Genomic DNA, 13,309 nt, shown 5'->3' on the forward strand with positions numbered 1-13,309 from the left:
GGCTAAGCTCTGCAGTGAGTGTGATGTGAGCGACCCAGAGACCCCATTCTCAGCCTTCAGTGTTATATGTAAAGACCCAGAGAGGCAAAGTCCACAATTCCTGTGACAGTTAAAGACCCAAAGGCTAAGCTCTGCAGTGAGTGTGATTTGGAGCGACCCAGAGAGCACATGCTCAGCTTTCAGTGTGATAGGTAAAGACCCAGAGAGGCAAAGTCGACAATTCCAGTGACAGTTAAAGACCCAAAGGCTAAGCTCTGCAGTGAGTGTGATGTGGAGCGACCCAGAGAGCACATGCTCAGCTTTCAGTGTGATAGGTAAAGACCCAGAGAGGCAAAGTCGACAATTCCAGTGACAGTTAAAGATCCAAAGGCTAAGCTCTGCTGTGAGTGTGATGTGAGCGACCCAGAGAGCACATGCTCAGCCTTCAGTGTGAGAGTTAAAGACCCAGAGAGGCAAAGTCCACAAATCCTGTGACAGTTAAAGACCCAAAGGCTAAGCTCTGCAGTGAGTGTGATGTGGAGCGACCCAGAGAGCACATGCTCAGCCTTCAGTGTGATAGGTAAAGACCCAGAGAGGCAAAGTCCACAATTCCAGTGACAGTTAAAGATCCAAAGGCTAAGCTCTGCTGTGAGTGTGATGTGGAGCGACCCAGAGAACCCATGCTCAGCCTTCAGTGTGATAGGTAAAGACCCAGAGAGGCGAAGTCCACAATTTCAGTGACAGTTAAAGACTCAAAGGCTAAGCTCTGCAGTGAGTGTGATGTGGAGTGGCCCAGAGAGCACATGCTCAGCCTTCAGTGTGATAGGTAAAGACCCAGAGAGGCAAAGTCCACAATTCCTGTGACAGTTAAAGACCCAATGGCTAAGCTCTGCAGTGAGGGTGATGGTCAAGCAGCCCAGAGAGCACATGCTCAGCCTTCAGTGTGATAGGTAAAGACCCAAAAAGGCAAAGTCCACAATTCCTGTGACACTTAAAGACCCAATGGCTAAGCTCTGCAGTGAGCGTGATGTGGAGCGACCCCGAGAGCACATGTTCAGCCTTCAGTGTGATAGGTAAAGACCCAGAGAGGTAAAGTCCATAATTCCTGTGAAAGTTAAAGACCCAAAGGCTAAACTCTGCAGTGAGTGTGATGTGGAGCGACCCAGAGAGCACATGCTCAGCCTTCAGTGTGATAGGTAAAGACCCAGAAAGGCAAAGTCCACAATTCCTGTGTCAGTCAGTTAAAGACCCAAAGGCTAAGCTCTGCAGTGAGTGTGATGTGGGGTGACCCAGAGAGCACATGCTCAGCCTTCAGTGTGATAGGTGAAGACCCAGAGAGGCAAAGTCCACAATTCCTGTGACAGTTAAAGACCCTAAGGCTAACTCTGCAGTGAGTGTGATTTGGAGCGACCCAGAGAGCACATGCTCAGCCTTCAGTGTGATAGGTAAAGACCCAGAGAGGCAAAGTCCACAATTCCTGTCACAGTTAAAGAACCAAAGTCTAAGCTCTGCAGTGAGTGTGATGTGAAGCGGTGCAGAGAGCGCATGCTCAGCTTTCAGTGTGATAGGTAAAGACCCAGAAAGGCAAAGTCCACAATTCCTGAGACAGGTAAAGATTCAAAGGCTAAGCTCTGCAGTGAGTGCGATGTGGAGCGACCCAGAGAACTCATGCTCAGCCTTAAGTGTGATAGGTAAAGACTCAGAAAGGCAAAGTCCACAATTCATGTGACAGGTAAAGACCCAAAGGCTAAGCTCTGCAGTCGGTGTGACATGGAGCGACCCAGAGACCCCATGCTCAGCCTTCAGTGTGATAGGTAAAGACCCAGAGAGGCAAAGTCCACAAATCCTGTGACAGTTAAAGACACAAAGGCTAAGCTCTGCAGTGAGTGTGATGTGGAGCGACCCAGAGAGCACATGCTCAGCCTTCAGTGTGATAGGTAAAGACCCAGAGAGGTAAAGTCCACAATTCCTGTGAAAGTTAAAGACCCAAAGGCTAAGCTCTGCAGTGAGTGTGATGTGGAGCGACCGAGAGAGCACATGCTCAGCCTTCAGTGTGATAGGTAAAGACCCAGAAAGGCAAAGTCCACAATTCCTGTGTCAATTAAAGACCCAAAGGCTATGCTCTGGAGTGAGTGTGATGTGGAGCGACCCAGAGAGCACATGCTCAGCCTTCAGTGTGATAGGTAAAGACACAGAGAGGCAAAGTCCACAAATCCTGTGACAGTTAAAGACCCAAAGGCTAAGCTCTGCAGTGAGTGTGATGTGGAGCGACCCAGAGAACACATGCTCAGCCTTCAGTGTGATAGGTAAAGACCCAGAGAGGCAAAGTCCACAAATCCTGTGACAGTTAAAGACCCAAAGGCTAAGCTCTGCAATCAGTGTGATCTGGAGCGGCCAAGAGAGCACATGTTCAGCCTTCAGTGTGATAGGTAAAGACCCAGAGAGGCAAAGTCCACAATTCCTGTGACAGTTAAAGACCCAAAGGCTAAGCTCTGCAGTGAGTGTGATGTGGAGCGACCCAGAGAGCACATGCTCAGCCTTCAGTGTGATGGGTAAAGACCCAGAGAGGCAAAGTCCACATTTCCTGTGACAGTTAAAGACCCAAAGGCTAAGCTCTGCAGTGAGTGTGATGTGGAGAGACCCAGAGAGCACATGCTCAGCCTTCAGTGTGATAGGTAAAGACCCAAAAAGGCAAAGACCACAATTCCTGTGACAGTTAAAGACCCAAAGGCTAAGCTCTGCAGTGAGTGTGATGTGGAGTGACCCAGAGAGCACATGCTCAGCCTTCAGTGTGATGGGTAAAGACCCAGAGAGGCAAAGTCCACAATTCCTGTGACAGTTAAAGACCCAAAGGCTAAGCTCTGCAGTGAGTGTGATGTGGAGCGACCCAGAGAGCACATGCTCAGCCTTCAGTGTGATAGGTTTAAGACCCAGAGAGGCAAAGTCCACACTTCCTGTGACAGTTAGAGACCCAAAGGCTAAGTTCTGCAGTGAGTGACATGTGGAGTGACCCAGAGACCCCATGCTCAGCCTTCAGTGTGATAGGTAAAGACCCGGAGAGGCAAAGTCCACAATTCCTGTGACAGTTAAAGACGCAAACGCTATGCTCTGCAGTGAGTGTGATGTGGAGCGACGCAGAGACCCCATGCTCAGCCTTCAGTGTGATAGGTAAAGACCCAGAGAGGTAAAGTCCACAATTCCTGTGACAGGTAAAGACCCAAAGGATAAGATCTGCAGTGAGTGTGATGTGGATTGACCCAGAGACCCCATGCTCAGCCTTCAGTGTGATAGGTGAAGACCCAAAGGCTACACTCTGCAGTGAGTGTGATGTGGAGCGACCCAGAGACCCCATGTTCAGCCTTCAGTGTGATAGGTAAAGACCCAGAGAGGCAAAGTCCACAATTCTTGTGACAGTTAAAGACACAAAGGCTAAGATCTGCAGTGAGTGTGATGTGGAGTGACCCAGAGAGCACATGCCCAGCCTTCAGTGTGATAGGTAAAGACCCAGAAAGGCAAAGTCCACAATTCCTGTGACAGTTAAAGACCCAAAGGCTAAGCTCTGCAGTGAGTGTGATGTGGAGAGACCCAGAGAGCACATGCTCAGCATTCAGTGTGATAGGTAAAGACCCAAAAAGGCAAAGTCCACAATTCCTGTGACAGTTAAAGACCCAAAGGCTATGCTCTGCAGTGAGTGTGATGTGGAGCGACCCAGAGACCCCATGCTCAGCCTTCAGTGTGATAGGTAAAGACCCAGAGAGGTAAAGTCCACAATTCCTGCGACAGGTAAAGACCCAAAGGATAAGATCTGCAGTGAGTGTGATGTGGAGTGATCCAGAGACCCCATGCTCAGCCTTCAGTGTGATAGGTGAAGACCCAAAGGCTACACTCTGCAGTGAGTGTCATGTGGTGCGACCCAGAGACCCCATGCTCAGCCTTCAGTGTGATAGGTAAAGACCCAGAGAGGCAAGATCCACAATTATTGTGACAGTTAAAGACACAAAGGCTAAGCTCTGCAGTGAGTGTGATGTGGAGTGACCCAGAGAGCACATGCTCATCCTTCAGTGTGATAGGTAAAGACCCAGAAAGGCAAAGTCCACTATTTCTGTGACAGTTAAAGAACCAAAGGCTAAGCTCTGCAGTGAGTGTCATGTGGAGTGACCCAGAGACCCCATGCTCAGCCTTCAGTGTGATAGGTAAAGACCCGGAGAGGCAAAGTCCACAATTCCTGTGACAGGTAAAGACCCGAAGGCTAAGCTCTGCAGTGAGTGTGATGTGGAGTGACCCAGAGATCCCATGCTCAGCCTTCAGTGTCATAGGTGAAGACCCAAAGGCTAAGCACTGCAGTTAGTGTGATGTGGAGCGACCCAAAGAGCACGTGCACAGCCTTCAGTGTGATAGGTAAAGACCCAGTGAGGCAAAGTCCACAATTCCTGTGACAGTTAAAGACCCAAAGGCTAAGCTCTGCAGTGAGTGCTATGTGAAGCGACCCAGGGACACCATGCTCAGCCTTCCCTGTGATAGGTAAAGACCCAGAGAGGCAAAGTCCACAAATCCTGTGACAGTTAAAGACCCAAAGGCTAAGCTCTGCAGTTAGTGTGATGTGGAGCGGCCCAGAGACCCCATACTCAGCCTTCAGTGTGGTAGGTAAAGACCCAGAGAGGCAAAGTACACAATTCCTGTGACAGTTAAAGACCCAAAGGCTACGCTCTGCAGTCAGTGTGATGTGGAGCGACCCAGAGACCCCATGCTCAGCCTTCAGTGTGATAGGTAAAGACCAGGAGAGGCAAAGTCCACAATTCTTGTGACAGTTAAAGACCCAAAGGCTGAGCTCTGCAGTGAGTTTGATGTGGAGCGACCCTGAGAGCAAATGCTCAGCCTTCAGTATGATAGGTAAAGACCCGGATAGGCAAAGTCCACAATTCTTGTGACAGTTAAAGACACAAAGGCTAAGCTCTGCAGTGAGTGAGATGTGAGCGACCCAGAGACCCCATTCTCAGCCTTCAGTGTTATATGTAAAGACCCAGAGAGGCAAAGTCCACAATTCCTGTGACAGTTAAAGACCCAAAGGCTAAGCTCTGCAGTGAGTGTGATGTGGATTGACCCAGAGACCCCATGCTCAGCCTTCAGTGTGATAAGTGAAGACCCAAAGGCTACACTCTGCAGTGAGTGTGATGTGGAGCGACCCAGAGACCCCATGTTCAGCCTTCAGTGTGATAGGTAAAGACCCAGAGAGGCAAAGTCCACAATTCTTGTGACAGTTAAAGACACAAAGGCTAAGATCTGCAGTGAGTGTGATATGGAGTGACCCAGAGAGCACATGCCCAGCCTTCAGTGTGATAGGTAAAGACCCAGAAAGGCAAAGTCCACAATTCCTGTGACAGTTAAAGACCCAAAGGCTAAGCTCTGCAGTGAGTGTGATGTGGAGAGACCCAGAGAGCACATGCTCAGCATTCAGTGTGATAGGTAAAGACCCAAAAAGGCAAAGTCCACAATTCCTGTGACAGTTAAAGACCCAAAGGCTATGCTCTGCAGTGAGTGTGATGTGGAGCGACCCAGAGACCCCATGCTCAGCCTTCAGTGTGATAGGTAAAGACCCAGAGAGGTAAAGTCCACAATTCCTGTGACAGGTAAAGACCCAAAGGATAAGATCTGCAGTGAGTGTGATGTGGAGTGATCCAGAGACCCCATGCTCAGCCTTCAGTGTGATAGGTGAAGACCCAAAGGCTACACTCTGCAGTGAGTGTCATGTGGTGCGACCCAGAGACCCCATGCTCAGCCTTCAGTGTGATAGGTAAAGACCCAGAGAGGCAAGATCCACAATTCTTGTGACAGTTAAAGACACAAAGGCTAAGCTCTGCAGTGAGTGTGATGTGGAGTGACCCAGAGAGCACATGCTCATCCTTCAGTGTGATAGGTAAAGACCCAGAAAGGCAAAGTCCACTATTTCTGTGACAGTTAAAGAACCAAAGGCTAAGCTCTGCAGTGAGTGTCATGTGGAGTGACCCAGAGACCCCATGCTCAGCCTTCAGTGTGATAGGTAAAGACCCGGAGAGGCAAAGTCCACAATTCCTGTGACAGGTAAAGACCCGAAGGCTAAGCTCTGCAGTGAGTGTGATGTGGAGTGACCCAGAGATCCCATGCTCAGCCTTCAGTGTCATAGGTGAAGACCCAAAGGCTAAGCACTGCAGTTAGTGTGATGTGGAGCGACCCAAAGAGCACGTGCACAGCCTTCAGTGTGATAGGTAAAGACCCAGTGAGGCAAAGTCCACAATTCCTGTGACAGTTAAAGACCCAAAGGCTAAGCTCTGCAGTGAGTGCTATGTGAAGCGACCCAGGGACACCATGCTCAGCCTTCCGTGTGATAGGTAAAGACCCAGAGAGGCAAAGTCCACAAATCCTGTGACAGTTAAAGACCCAAAGGCTAAGCTCTGCAGTTAGTGTGATGTGGAGCGGCCCAGAGACCCCATACTCAGCCTTCAGTGTGGTAGGTAAAGACCCAGAGAGGCAAAGTACACAATTCCTGTGACAGTTAAAGACCCAAAGGCTACGCTCTGCAGTCAGTGTGATGTGGAGCGACCCAGAGACCCCATGCTCAGCCTTCAGTGTGATAGGTAAAGACCAGGAGAGGCAAAGTCCACAATTCTTGTGACAGTTAAAGACCCAAAGGCTGAGCTCTGCAGTGAGTTTGATGTGGAGCGACCCTGAGAGCAAATGCTCAGCCTTCAGTATGATAGGTAAAGACCCGGATAGGCAAAGTCCACAATTCTTGTGACAGTTAAAGACACAAAGGCTAAGCTCTGCAGTGAGTGAGATGTGAGCGACCCAGAGACCCCATTCTCAGCCTTCAGTGTTATATGTAAAGACCCAGAGAGGCAAAGTCCACAATTCCTGTGACAGTTAAAGACCCAAAGGCTAAGCTCTGCAGTGAGTGTGATGTGAGCGACCCAGAGACCCCATTCTCAGCCTTCAGTGTTATATGTAAAGACCCAGAGAGGCAAAGTCCACAATTCCTGTGACAGTTAAAGACCCAAAGGCTAAGCTCTGCAGTGAGTGTGATGTGGAGTGACCCAGAGAGCACATGCTCAGCCTTCAGTTTGGTAGGTGAAGACCCAGAGAGGCAAAGTCCACAATTCCTGTGACAGTTAAAGACCCAAAGGCTAAGCTCTGCAGTGAGTGTGATGTGAGCGACCCAGAGAGCACATGCTCAGCCTTCAGTGTGATAGGTAAAGACCCAGAGAGGCAAAGTCCACAATTCCTGTGACAGTTAAAGACCCAATGGCTAAGTGCTGTGATGGGGTGTACAACATGGGAGAAGTCTGGAATGAATCTGCGGTAGAAATTAGCAAATCCGAGCATGCTTTGCACCCCTTTGACTGAACTGGGTGATGGCCACTTGAGAATTGCGTCCACCTTTCGAGAGTCCATTCGGACTCCCTTTGGAGTCAGGATAAATCCAAGAAATTCAACTTCAATAGCATGAAAAACACATTTTTCCAATTTTGCATATAACTTGTGCTGGCGTAGTTTCTCAAGGACTGCACGTATGTGCTTAACATGGTCTGATTCTGAGGAGGAGTACACTAGAATATCATCTATGTATACGACGACACAGACATCAATGAGTTCACGAAGGACATTGTTCATAAAATACTGGAAGGCTGCTGGTGCATTGCACAACCCAAAGGGCATCACCTGATATTTGAATAATCCGTACTTGGTGCGAAAGGCAGTCTTAATTCGTCGCCTTTCTTGACACATACCAGATGATATGCCCCTCGGAGATCTAACTTAGTGTAGATACAAGCATCCTGTACTTGGTCTAGTAATTCGGGGATCAGAGGCAATGGGTATCGGTTTTTTACCGTAATCTGATTTAATGCACGGTAATCTATGCACGTTCTAAGGTCACCTTCCTTTTTTGGCACGAAGAATAAAGCTGAGGATGCAGGAGACTTGGAAGGACGAATAAAGCCATTAGCAAGGTATTGGTCCAAGTACTGCCGTAGGTGAAGATTTACAGGTTCCGTGGGGGCGTAGATTCTACTGCATGGGGGTTGTGCACCGGGTAGGAGGTCGATTTGACAATCGTATGATCTGTGAGGAGGTAATGTATTGGCCTGTTCTTTTTGAAAAACATCCTTAAATTCTTGGTATTCCAGAGGTAACTGCACGATTGGGGTTAACGACTGTAGCCAGGCCTTTGTTCAAAGTTTTCTCCGGGTAACAGGTGTGTGCACAATCCGGGAAGGTTATTCTCTTCTCTCGCCATTCTATACAAGGATTATGTATTTCCAACCATGGCATCCCCAGTATTATCTGGAACTGTGGGGCTTTGATTAGATCAAACACAATAGTCTCTCGATGCCCATCTTGACTCAACAGTGTCATCTCTGTAGTGGAATGAGTTACAGGCCCCGAGGCAATCTCAGTTCCAACAACTGTGGTGATGACATCCGAAGTGGTCTTTTTGCAAAAAGGTAGATTCATCCTTGACACCAATTCGTGGTCCATATAGTTTCCTACGGCCCCGCTATCTATGTATGCCCTTACTGCGTGCATACGTGATGGCTGCCTGGGATCAAGTAGGACCATTGGGATGATCACATGCGAGGTCTGAGTGTCCTTCTTTAAGCTCGGCAAGCGGACCTCTACGCTTGTCGGGCGTGGTCTTTCCCAAGGAGCCAGGTCCGACCAGCAACCCCAGAGGCAGGCATCATTCCCCCCAGGGAAGTGCCAGCGGGCCCAAGCTGGGGCCCTTTGGACACAGTCCTGGCGCCTTAGGCGCCAGGCTCATGTTGGACCCCTGTCCTGGCGCCTTAGGCGCCAGGCTCATAAAGCTAGACATGTGTTCAAGTGTTTTAATGTGCACTTACCTGATGCAGACCATGCTGCTACATCCAGGCCCTCTTGAGGCCTGAATGGAACTACTTTACCTGTGGGGCTACTTTCCACCTGGGTGTGGTCGGGGAAGGATACATACCTGATCGGTGGAAGGATACATTCCTGGAACTTCTTCCAAAGCTATTTAAACCACGCCCGATCAGCAACTCACGCTTCGCGTTGTTCTGCTCCTCGCAGCTGGACGCTCACTGTGTCAGCTCCTGCATCTGGACTTCAGCCACGCCTGTCAGCATCCTGACTCACCTGCTAAGAGAGAATTGGAGAGAAAGAAGACCTTACCTGCTAAAGCTGCATCACGGAGACATCACACCGACGATCCTGAAAGGGAAGACATCATTTTTAAAAGCATTTCGCTTTGATCGCTGCAGCGCTGCATTTCACTCACCTTTCCTGGGCGCCTCCATCTTCAGCAGCGATCATCCAGATCCGCAGCCACTTCCCAGAGCCTACAGAGAAAAAGACAAGAACACAAGGTGAGAGAAGGAAGGGAATAGGAAAAGCTCAGTTTCCTTCTAAGACTTACCAGTTGGGTCATTCCCATTTCATTTCGGGTCCTGCCGCTTCCTGGCATTCCGGACCCCGGCCCCTATGGGGAAAAAAGACAAAGACATTGAATGAGCGAATGCAAAGACATTTCCCAAACGCTCATCCAGAACTTACCTGTCATTTACTGGAACTGCACGTTTCCCTTCGGGTCGGCGCCATATCTCCGGCATTCCGAACCCCGGCCCCTAAGGGGAAAAAGACATAAGCATTAGCGCTTGCTGCAAAAAGACAATGAACATTATTATTAAGCTTGAACTTTTGGACTTGCTACAGAACTCTTACAGCGCCTCACCTGAATAGTCAAGCTTATTTGAACTCCCATCAAACCTCAATCCAGTGAAGTAACTGGGTTTCAACGCGCCCCTGCATCAGAAGCAGGATGGAGAACTCATCCTTCCAGACCCTAAGGTGAGACTTCACGGGGAATCGTGGAAGGGTATCACGGAGGGTTGGAAGGGAGTGGGAAGCTTGAGCATTATTCCGTCAGTAGGTAATACTCCCTTTTCACACACAGGGGAATATTCCTGCGAGCCAGAGAAGCCAGAGTAGAGGGGCCCTACCTGTCCATCTTCAGAGTCCTGCGCTTCACCATTGAAGAAGCATCAGCACTCGAAGCCAGACCTGCGCCTCCGTGGGAATCAGGTGAGCGTGACACTCTATGTGGCTTTTATCAGTAACTCCTACCACGTTCTTGGGTGGTTTTGTAGGGCAATCCCGTAGAAAATGTCCTGAGGTTCCACAGTACAGACACAACTGCATCTGTCCTCTTCTTTCTCTTTCCTTTTGAGTTAAGGGTCCTTTAACCCCCCCGATCTGCATAGGTTAAGATGCATCTGTTCCTTTGGGGGCAACGTTGGGTTTAACCAATACCCGATTCTCGAACTTAGCTCGATCAGTCTTTCGGTTCTGAAGTCGGTGGTCTAGCTGGACCACTAAGTCTATAAATTCTGTGCAATCCTGAGGTGGGTTCACAACTTGAGCCAAGACGTCTTTGAGTTCTCTCTGAAGTCCACGATGAAACAATATAATTCGTTTTTCCTCCGGCCACCCGGTTTCCACCACCAACCTATTGAAGGTTGCAATATAGGTTAGCAGATCCTGGTTACCCTGTCGTAAGGATAAAACTTTGTTGCCCAGGGCTTGACCGTGTGAGTGTCTGGCGAATAGTTTTTCCATGCTCCTTTGAAAACCCTGAAAATCCCTGGTTGACTAACAGAATGGACCAATCCGCTGTGCAAAAGCCCAATCGGGGTGCTGCCCGCGGAGCGAACAGGGAAGCCCGTCCACGAAGCGAACACAGATATCACTAATTTCCTTACATTTTGGTCATTTTTAAAAAAACTACTGGACGGATGTACACCAAATTTGCAAAAGCACACTTTCGGGACCAGGCCGCCGCTCCTGCCGCAAATTTGGTGTAAATCCGTCAAGCTGTTCGGGCTGTAGCCGTGCGCAAAGTTTTTTCCCATTCAGTCTATGGGGGAAAAAAAGTTTTGGGACCCCCCCTACAACTTTTCCTCCCCTGGACAAATCCTCACCAAACTTTGCAAAACAATTCAGAGTGGGCCATATACTTTTTTTGCAAAGGTTGGTGAGGATTCTCCCAGGGGGAGCGAAGTTATAAGCCACCCAAAAAGTGCTCTTCCTATGAAACACCAACTTAACCATAACTACCGCGGCCATGTATATATATATACTATATATATACCTATATACATATATTGCATTATATCCCTTCTGCAACCCCCCCCCCCAGTATGTGCACACACTCAGGGCCCCTGGCCTCCTACCATGTGCTTCTCCAAGGGTAATGTAAAAAGAGTGATACCAAGTCCTTATGCCATGACTGCCCTGATGCTGCTAGAGTGCAAAGGGCCACAAGCGCGACAGTATTGTGAACTCTTGTAATGAGATACATAGAATACCATCAAATGTGAATGAACAAATTTAACGTGTATTACTGCTGTCAACCGCATTGGTCTGTTGCTCCTGCGTGCTCCACCAACCCTAATGCTACCTCACGTATCGTGTTTACAATATGATGTTAATGCTGTTAATTTTACAAATACTTACCCTGTAGAGACTAATAGAACTGTTGATGTAGTTAACGTGTTCTGAAATGACTGTGCACTGATGTAAAGACTTTGGACGTGTAACCCTTTAGCCATTTTACATTATGCAAATCCCTTCGTTTTCAATACAATTTGCAGCTCGCGAGAAAACTATCATTGTGGGCATATCCAAGGCCACCTCCCCTCCATTCCCATTGAAGCCTGCCAGAGAAAGCAAAGGCCCGAGCGACACCGCCTCACCTCCCCCAATTCGGCTGGAGCCGTTTCAGGCATTCATGATTCCCCCGCAACTCACATGGCCACAAACAGCCACCTGAATTATTTACAGCCCAGCAGCAAAATCCGGCCATAGCCAAAGGTGCCCCCTCATAGGTCCCACGACCCACCAGTTCACCCCAGATTAATGACGCTTGTAAAAGAAGACACCTAATATTGCACCAACATTGTGTAAAAGCATCTGTCATGACTTCTAACAAGACCCAAAGCCTGGACAGCTTACCCCGTGCCCTGAGACCCGACCGTGTGGCCTATGATACCTAGTCAACAGGATATCAGCAACTCTGTACTGATGTATCGCCACAGTACCCCACCTAATGCGCATTCCTCCTGTGTTGTATTAACCTGCAGAATAACCTATTGTAGGATTTACAGGGTAACTGACATTGCAGCATTGAATGAACGGGGTGTGCATGGCCATTAGGGCAGAAAGCCTAGAAAGACGTCCATCAATGACACTGACCACGCCTGGCCGGACAGCACCCCCCGGATGAGCCCAGCTGACCTGCCCACCCCACGTTGGCACCCGGCGGTGTCCACCAACCAGGAAGCGACGCATCACAGCTGCACATATATTTAGTCGACGCCACCCAATCCCCATGTACATATGCGCCCTATAGTGTGTAGGTGCCTATGACACTTTTTGTAAATATAAACGCCTGTCTTTGCGATTGTCAGACAGAGCGTTCTCGGAGTTTGCAGAGTTCTTTGCATGCCCTATTTGACTTAGATAAAGCTTCCCTTGAGCTCACCCGCACTTGGTCCTAGCCTTATTCCCATTCATGGGAGAATCCATTATTGCCTCTCATTGCGGGGAGGGTCGTGCTATCTGGGGACGCTCGCCTTCAGTGGTGACCCCGATTGCGTGATTACATCTCCTGGTACATCCTTTCCGTCCCCTCTGGCACGAAAATCTCCGCTCGAAAGGGGAGACGCACGGTACGCCTGCTCCGGAAAGCTACCCGCCTACGGCGACTGGTACGCTCAGAAGTGCGCATGTATTAGATAAAGGGTAAGGGATCCCATTTCAAAAAATCCCCTTTGAGTACTGCTCCCCGGAGCTGGGGCTGGCCGTTGAGCGTGTGGCAGCGCTGCCTGGACGAACCCAGTCCGGAGACTCTCGGTTCAAGACGGGCACGTGAGTATTAAAGGCGAGTGATCATAAGGGATACGGGGAGTAGGGGAAGGGAGCAGGATTTTTAAAAAAAAACGAGGTCATTCAAAAAGGGGACACGGTGGGGATCACTAGAATCAATACTATACTTTCTTTCTTTGTTCTTTGCATATGGCCATTAGGATCAAAAGGTGAAAAGAGATAAAGAAACGGGAACCTAGCTCTGCAAGGGGGTAGAAGGCGGCGCCGCATAGTGCTATCTTGACTAGTACTGGGAATATATGAGCAAGTGGAGAATAAGATAAAGGTGTCTGGCAGAAAACGGAGACACAGTGAATATATTAGTAAATGCTTTTCTTTCATTCTTTCTGGGTCTATAAATGAAAATAGGTGAAATACTTAGTAAAGACAAAAAGAGATT

This window comes from Ambystoma mexicanum, chromosome 2q, assembly GCF_040938575.1.
Source record: "Ambystoma mexicanum isolate Mex_15411 chromosome 2q, UKY_AmexF1_1, whole genome shotgun sequence".
Lineage (NCBI taxonomy): Eukaryota > Metazoa > Chordata > Amphibia > Caudata > Ambystomatidae > Ambystoma > Ambystoma mexicanum.